Source organism: Dermacentor silvarum, chromosome 5 (assembly GCF_013339745.2).
Source record: "Dermacentor silvarum isolate Dsil-2018 chromosome 5, BIME_Dsil_1.4, whole genome shotgun sequence".
NCBI lineage: Eukaryota > Metazoa > Arthropoda > Arachnida > Ixodida > Ixodidae > Dermacentor > Dermacentor silvarum.
The window spans coordinates 26,533,594-26,542,668 of record NC_051158.1 but is presented as its reverse complement, the minus strand read 5'-3'; positions in this window follow the sequence as shown (position 1 = coordinate 26,542,668).

Below are 9,075 nucleotides of genomic sequence, written 5' to 3'. Positions count from 1 at the left end.
GCCCTCGCGCGCTTTCACTCGCACATACAGCATACGGTCAATGAGAGTTTTTTAAAGACGATAGTCTTTCTTGGGGAACTTAAACGCTGAAAATTTGGTCTGTCTGTCTGTCTGTCTGTTTGTTTGTCTGTCTGTCACCCGATTCAGCCACCCGGCCAAAGTTGGACCACTTGCTTACCGCCCACACTACTTAAACTGGCACGGCTGTTCATACTTGTGAACGTTATCGATCACAAAGTAAATATTACGCATATCTGAGGTGCAACATCACTAGGTAATTATTAGGAGGTGTGTTCCTTTAATAGAAAATACATAGATACGTAACTCTAAAGACCCTAGTTTCTTAAGCTGCGCCGAAAATGCCATGCTATGCACGCCGACGAAGGACGTTCCCCGACTGCGCGCCGACGAGCGCCCTCTGCCATGGAAGAAGGAAACCCTCTGCACAAGCTCATGTTTCCCTATGTATTGCCAGATGGCGTCCGTGTCTCACGCAGCGCCAGCCAGATGCGGCCGATTCAACATAAAGGAAGCGCTGTCTGAGGCAGGGCAAAACATAAATGGCCGCTTGATGAAATAATGCGGTAAAATGAAATCTGTTCGAACAAACCTCCATTGCATTTATCATGCCAGGACGGAAATGGTACGAGAACAGCATCACGGGTGGCCGCGGATCAGACCAGCACTCATGTAGTACGGCCGGCAGAAGGCTATCGTCTTTCGACGACATTTGCAGCGAAGCACGCAGATACGCGGCAATTTTTCTATTGCCGGACGCGACGATCGATAGGTGAGCCCTTAACAGCTTCGCTGTAAAAAAACGTGCTTGCTTAGTGGCTAAGGTGTTGGGATTAGTGCTAAGCACAGTCGCGGGATCAAATCGCGGCCACGGCGGCCGCATTTCGATGGGGGCGAAATGCGAAAACACCCATGTACTTAGATTTAGGTGCACGTTAAAGAACCCCAGGTGGGCCAGATTATTCCGGAGTCCCCCACTACGGCGTGCCTCGTGATCAGATCGTGGTTTTGGCGTGTAAAACCCCATAATCAGGTCTTGCAACATGTAACTGATGCATTGAACTGATAAATGTCGGGACACCTGGTGGAATCAAATGCAACCGCAATGCAAAGTTTGCACGTATTGACGCCACAAGGCGCACATGTCACATCACGCGAAAAGTGGCACGATACGATGATGCTGATTTGTTGGCGTCCTCCTTTGAAACGGGGCGGTGACAGTCATCAAACCTGCTTGATTTAATCAGGTGTGCTGTACATGTTTTTTTTTATTCAAGCATTTTTGTACACATATCCTTACTTGTCTTTTTTTCCCTCAGGCTACTTCCCTTGTAACGCTACCTATGCAGCTGCTACATGGCGTGCCACCTAGTGTAACAATATGCAACTGCAGCGCAAAGTATGCACGTATCGACGCTACGCTGCGCGCATCTCGCATCACGTGACAAGTGGCACGATATGATGCGATTGATGATGATTTATTGGCATACCCTTTGAAGTGGTTAAAAATAGTCGACTAGACTACTTTATTTAATCAGGCATACTATACATGGAGGATCTGATGGAGAGGATGGAATAACAAGTCGATTTAAGAGAAGACGGAGGAGATATGCTTGAAAGCGTTCGGGCCTTTATACGCAATGCCTCACGACTTCAAGTGTACCAGAGAATTGGAAGAATGCCCACATTATACTTAGGCCCATTACCTTGCTTTTAGTACACTATAAAATATTCGGCAAGGCAATTTCCGATAGAATCAGGGCAACACTTCAATCAACTAAGAGAACACGCTGGCTTCAGGCAGGGATATTCTGCAATGGATCACATCCAAGCCATCAATCAGGGAATCGAGAAATCTGCGGAGTACAATCAACCTCTCTATATGGCTTTCATAGATTACGAAAAGGCATTTGATTTCGTAGAGATACCAGCAGTCATACAGTCATTGTGTAATCAATGAGTACAGCAGGCATACGTGAATATCTTGGCAAATATATCTACAAAGATTTCACAGCTATCTTGGTTCTCCACAAGAAAAATAGAAAGTTACCTATCAAGAAAGGGGTCAGGCAAGGAGATACAATCTCTCCAATGCTATTCACTACATGCTTAGAAGAAGTATTCAAGCTCTTAGACTGGGAAGGCTTAGGAGTAATGAGTGAGGAACAATGGCGAATATCTCAGCAACCTTGGGTTTGCAGGTGACATTGTTATATTCAGCAACAATGGGGACGAATTACAACAAATTATTGAGAACCTTAACCGAGAAAGTGTTGAACACTAATATGCAGAAGACAAAGATAATGTTCAACAGCCTGTCAAGCGAACAAGAATTCAGGATCGCCAGTCAGCCTCTATAGAGCATGTAAAGGAGTATACGTTTATCTAGGTCAATTACTCACAGGGGACCCTGATCACAAGAAACAAATTTTCAGAAGAATAAAATTGGGTTGGAGTGCATACGGCAGGCATTACCAAATCCTGACTTACCATTGTCGCTGAAAAGAAAAGTGTACGATCATTGCATTCTACCGGTGCTAACATATGGGCAGAAACTTGGAGGTTAACGAGGAAGCTCGAGAACAAGTTAAGGACCGCACAAAGAGCGATGGAACGGAAAATGTGAGGCCTAACGTTAAGAAACAGGAAGAGAGCGATGTGGATCGGAGAGCAAACAGGGCTAGCCGATATTCGAGCTGACATTACGAGAAAGAAAAAGGAGATGGGCAGGCCATGCAATGCGTAGGGTAGATAACCAGTGGACCACTACGGTTACAAATTGGGGTACAAAGAGAAGGGAAGCGCAGTCGAGAATGCCACAAAACTAGGTAGGGTGATGAAGTTGGAATCATCTAGCGCAAGACATGTGCATTTGGAGATTGCAGGGAGAGGCCATCGTCCTGCAGTGGACATAAATATAGGCTGATGATGATGGCTATGCATGTCATTTTCATTATGTACTTTTTGTATACTTTCCCTAATCTTTTGTTTTCTTCCTCAAACATTATCTGTTTATCTTGTATCTACATATGCCACTGCTGCATGGCATGCCACCTGGTGTAATAATGTGCAAATGCAATGAAAAGTGCGCACGTTTCGACGCTACGCGACGCGCATCTCACATCGCGTGTCTCATCGCGCGCTAGGACGTGTGTGTAGGACATGTTTCCGCTGCAAGCTAGCAAGCGTGGGCGTGGCTCAGTGGTGAAGTGGCTGACTCCAGCGCAGGTGGCCCGGGTTGAATCCCGGCGGCAACTTTTCTCATTCCTGGCGATAGCTGCGACGGACACCGGCGGCGACAGACAACATCGCCAACCGAAAGGGCTATTGGAATGAGCCCATAACAGCTTATACGCTGTAAAAAAAGAACCGGAAAGCTCGTCTTCGCGCATAGCTTTCTCTGCGAGCGTTTCCCGATAAAGATTACGATACGCTGCATGCAGTTGCCGGGAAGCGGCAACTGTGTGGCCCGGTCTATGTACAGTGCCAGTCGGTGCGGCGATTTCGGCGAGTTCTGTCGTGCGCGCCGATGGAGGAAAAGTTCGACTTCTCAGTCAGCACCCGGCTCCTGTGGACGAACACACAAGTACGCCAACGAGGCCGAGGCGTCATCGGAGAGACGTCGCACATTCATCCACGTAGAGATACCTAAGCGTACTTGAATTTTTATTGCGATAGCAATTATATGGACACTCAAAAGCAGATTTCTGCCGTCGGCGTCGCCGTCGCCGTGAGGTTCCGTATGACGTCAATGGAGATGAAATCGTCGCCGCGCGCCGCCGAACGCTCACATACAGCGTTCGGCGGCGCGCGGCGTTCTGCGCTGTGCTCCCTTAAGGGCTGCAGAAGTAGGCGTCTCTTTCCTCCTCTACAATCACCATATATGTAGAGTAAACGTACCTTCTTCCGACGCGCGAAAGGCTGTGGGAGAGGGGGGGAGGGGCAGGGAAGGGAGGCGACGTTTAGCTGCGGCACCAAGTGCCTATTTATATCAGAGGCTCCGGCAACAGTCACCAACGCCGCACGCATTTTGAGCGAACGCGGGCAAAACGCCGACGGCGTCGACAACAGTTCTGCGTGTTGCCGGTGCTGCTGCATGTCCAAGTTTATACAGCTGATAAAGCTGCTATCATTACTCCGAAGAGCTCTCTTCAAATTTGCTATCGCAATTGATGCTTCGCCTTTCAGGTGAAACTGCGACAACTTTTTTTTTTCTAGCATCTCCGACCACGCCACCAGATTTTGCGATTCATGAGTCATATATAAAATGCTTTCGTACAACGGCGTCGTGCTCAAGCTCGGCAGGACCCAGTTCAAGGCTACGTCACATTGGTCTATGATCAGGTGGTATCTACAGCTTCGCTGGCCAACCACCTTCACAGCGGGGATTGGGGCCCAATTTTTAAATGTCTAAGTATTTATATGCTTACCCAACGAGAATACCGTCCGTCCGTCATGTAAGACGATCGCTTTCAAGATAGAGCCCGCGGCAGCGAGTGACTGTACTACCTTCGTACAAGATCGCTTCAACGCGAAGGAAGCGGCAAGAACACAGCGCTCACGGAGCTCTCAGCACAAGGCTCGTTTCGCAGATCGCTTTCAAGATACCGGCCCGCGCGTATCTCTAGCGGCGACAACACGACGCGCCAAGATATCAGAAGTCGGCACTCTCTGTCGGCATCGTACATCGCTTCCAAGATGTATACGTGCCGCGCCAGCAAGCGTAGCCGCTACCGGAGCACGGTTGATCACGGTTCATAATGGTTGGACGCGGATGGATAAGGCGCTATAGAGTGATAACGGCGTATGACGATCGGAACGTCATCGGCGCAGCAGGCGCCGCCACACGCAATAGTTTGCTTGTCTCATCAGTTCACGTTGCGCCGCCTTCCGCAGGAGTTCGTGTCGCCGCGGCAGTGTCGCATTTACCGTATTGGCGCCAAGACGACCGCAGCAGCTTACTAAAGAACGGAAAGGCCGAAATGCAGAATATCCGCGTCAGTACAGATTGCGCCAGAAACAACACAACGACCACTACGCAGAGCGGGGAACTACAGCAACACGCTTCCGAACAAAACAAACAAGGGGAACGACGCCGTGTCGATATGCCGCTCGACGTTCCAGGGAATGCCGCGACGCAGAACAAGTGCGGGAAATACAAGCGCGCACATATTTCCTTCATTTGCTACATCTTCCTCGTAATTTCATCCCACGGTCACATCCGCTGCGGGCAATACTATAACACGAGTGAGTGAACGTTGCTTCTACTCGCCTCTTTTACGTCGTCTCATGCAGGTCTCGCTTAACAGTTCTGTGCTGCACCCACGCTTCTCTATTTCGCGATTTCTTCGCGGCCGTTCTCGCAATTATGCGAAACACACCAGCATACGACCACGAAAGACCACGTCATTAGTACGAAATGCTTACGCATCATTTAGATAACTCCCAGAGGATATTCTGCGTAGAACGTTAAGAGCGGAACTGTCCTTAGTCGAGTGTGCGCCGGCCGATGACGGCCGCGCTCACACAGGACAGAGCCGGAGAGGTCACGTGACGCGCTCGCCGGGAGGAGGGGAGCCGACCAATCGGAGCGCGCTCCGGGGAGGAGAAGGGGAGGCGCCGGGGTATAAAAGTCGGCGTCCGCAGGCGACGGCGGTACTAAGCGAGCTCCTCACGACTTAAGCAAGCTCTCGCAGGCGCTCACGTCGGGCAGCTTGCGCCAGCTTGCGCCACGCGCTCTTCGCACGATGGAGCCAAGCGGCCGCGAATGCGCAGCTTCGCTGTTCGACCATATTCACGGAGTGTAAGGTACGGTGATCTTTTTTTCCTGTTTTTTTAACACCAAAGTGTTTTATGCCGGGTTTCACGACTGATTTCCGGCAACGGATGTGGCGTGCCATCATCCATGAGCGGTGAAGCGAAGTACTGCATCGTGACACTAACGAGCGCCGGCAGGGAGCGCTTCGGTTGTCACAACGCAGCGGAGGCTCCTTCGCGCTGTAGCCATCGAATAAAGAACCAAGTGTAAACGGCTTCGTGACTGAAACACCCTGTATATACAGGGTGTTTCAGCGAACACTTTCAAAATTTATTTAAGGTTGCCTGTGGCAGATAGTCCAATTCTATTTCATGAGCTGTTCTACTCGAAGAGGTGGACATTACTTGCACAAGCAATTGAAATGCATTATGAACTAATTAACAAGAATTCAATAATTACGTTTTTAACTAATTGCTTTATGGCCCATATTGCAATTTACAAGTTGTAGCCGTGGAGTTCGCAAGGCGGATCCACTTGAAATTAATTCTCATGATGACACCAGTTTCGAGATATTAATTCCCGAACTTTGCGGAGAAATGCCTTGGCGTTCCAGTTAATTTTGCGCTTCAATGCATAAAGCGACGTTTTGTTAAGAACCTAACTGGAACGCCAATGCCTTTCTCCGCAAAGTCCGGGAATTAATATCTCGAAACTGGAGTGATCCCGAGAATTAGTTTCAATTAGTGGATCCGCCTTGCGAACTCCACGGCTACAACTTGTAAATTGCAATATGGGCCATCAGGTAATTAGTTAAAACTTAATTAGTGAATTTTCTGTTAGTTATTCGATTATGCAATTCAATTTCTTGTGCAAGTAACGTCTGCTTCTTCGAGTAGACCAGCTCATGAACTAGAATTGCGCTATCTGCCACAGGCAACCTTTAAGAATTTTTGAAAGTGTTCGCCGAAACACCCTGTATATATATTTCTATGTATAGTACATGTACGCCACGCTCCGTCTTCCGGAAGTCAGCAGCTTCCGGTGTTTTTTCCCCGAATGATCCCCGGCCGGTGCTTCCACCACTCATCATCATTCACTTCGTGGATATGCGGTGTTTTTTTTTATTACACAGTACCTCGTTGAAATTGGCGAGTTTTCAAATGGTACCTTCGGCTGACTGCACATCGTGCCGTTATCAGTGCACTCACGCGGTGTCGCACGTTCGTCTGGGCGCCACGCGCGTGGTGGCGCACGTTCGGCTGGGGCGAACCAAGGAGGATTAAAAAAATGCATTAAAAAAATCCTCCTTGGTCTGAGGTCAGTCCGTGGTAGCAGCGTGTGTGACGGGGATCACTGGTCCTGCAAGGGGCGATGGCGAGAGGATACGAGTAAGGCTCGATGTGCCGCTCGCTTGGGTGCTGCCGCTGCTGACACTGGTGGCACGATTTCTCCTCGACGAAGGGCCGCTCTCGTCGTTGGTGGAGCGAAGACGTGCGAAGAAAAGCGTGGCGCCGCGCAAGACGGGCTGTGCGGCGATGATGGCTACGAGGTGGTGCCAGAGTAGCGCGCGTCGTCGTCTGTATGGAAACAAAGCGCTGCATGAGCGGAGGTCTGTCTGCGGCGGCTGCTGTGAATCGCGCCCACGCGTCCCCCCACGCGCTGCCTCTCGAGCCCGGCCGGACTCGGGCCCGCTCATTAAAGGACCACAAATACACAAGGAACAAATACACAAGAACGGAAGGAACAAATACACAAGAACGCCTCTCAAGCCCCGAGCACGAAGATCGCACAAATCCATGTAATACCCATCATATTTGCATGCTAAATGACGTCATAGAACAATATCGTAGAAATCACGCAAGGTAAATGCGTGCGCACCAGCGGAAAAATAACAGCGCCGGCAATGGACCGGATCACTGATGTCCCCATGGGAGAAACAAAGATTTCGGTCTTTTATTGCTTGTATACTGCAGCTGATTGAACCTCGAGGAGGTGAGGCTGACAAATGCGGTAAAATCTGTGAGTAAAAAAAAAAGAATTTTATTACAGGCCGGGCCTGGTCATGCATACGCGGGCCCTATAGTTATACTTAGTAAAGAACGCCCGGGCCCGACTCCGGCCCGGGCTCAGTAACAGAGGCCCGGGACGGGCCCGGGTCCCGTAAAGCGGGCCCGGGCCGGGCCCGTGCAGAGCTCTAGCGTGCATACGAGGCACGGTGAAAGTGTGGTTATAAGTGCATTTCTCTAGTCTCTTGGTGCACTCGTTGTCGGTGCGCGAAGTAGCGGCGCAAGCCAAGACGGAGGCCATTGAAACGTCTTAATTAGGCTAATAATTAGGTAAAGTGCACGTGAAAGCCGCCATGTGAATAATTTCAAGCTAAGTCGCAATGGGTAATCGTTCAAGGTGCCGTTTACAGCTTCGTTGTTCATCACATCGTGGATCGGAGACAAACTATTTAAATCAGAGTCTGCGTCCATGTTGTGGTTCTAACGGCTCTCAAAATCGTGATATTGTCAAACCGGACCTTGAATATCGCATTTTCGCTCTTTAAATATTTGCATTGGTCATATTGAGCTTAAAAGCTTTAGTTGCCGGTGGATCAATTCACGAAGGATGTTTTGCCGTCCTCCTTAATGAGACAGCGAAAAAGATATTTGTCAAAAACTCACTAAAATTGGCAGAATGACTGCAGTGGTTATGTGCAATAACATCTAGCTTTATGCGTAACGACTTCGGCTCCGAGAGCAGTCCTAGACTGGTGACATTTGTTTGTATGAATACATTTGGTTGAAATGTATACTCAAAAAGAGAAGAAAATTCAATTAAAAATAAAAAACACCGCCCAAGCACTCCGTACAGATGGTTAACCAGCGAAGCTGAAACATGTGGCCCCGGTGTTTAGCAGTGGGTTAAACCCGACGCTGTATTGAAGCGTTTCTCAATTATTGGTTACATGGTTGTGTTTCTAGTGGCACGCAAGCGCCAATGGCGGGCGGATGCTGCTAATCGCGACGCCGAGCTAACTCGAGATATCGAACGCATGCGACAACGGTGAGCCGAGGAGCCGGCGTTGCGGGCAGAGCAGGTACGACGCAAAGAACGACGTCACTAAGGCGCTACCAATGGCTGCGCGCGCTTGGGTGCGACGTAGAGAACGACGTAACTGACGGCGCAGCCAAATGGAGAGTTTATCGAAACATGGGACAAGAACGTTTTTTTTTTTTTTTTTTTTCGTGTTTCGCCTAGCCATATACAGCGTTCGCTGTAAAAGAATATGGTTGTCCCCTGTTCATAGGAAT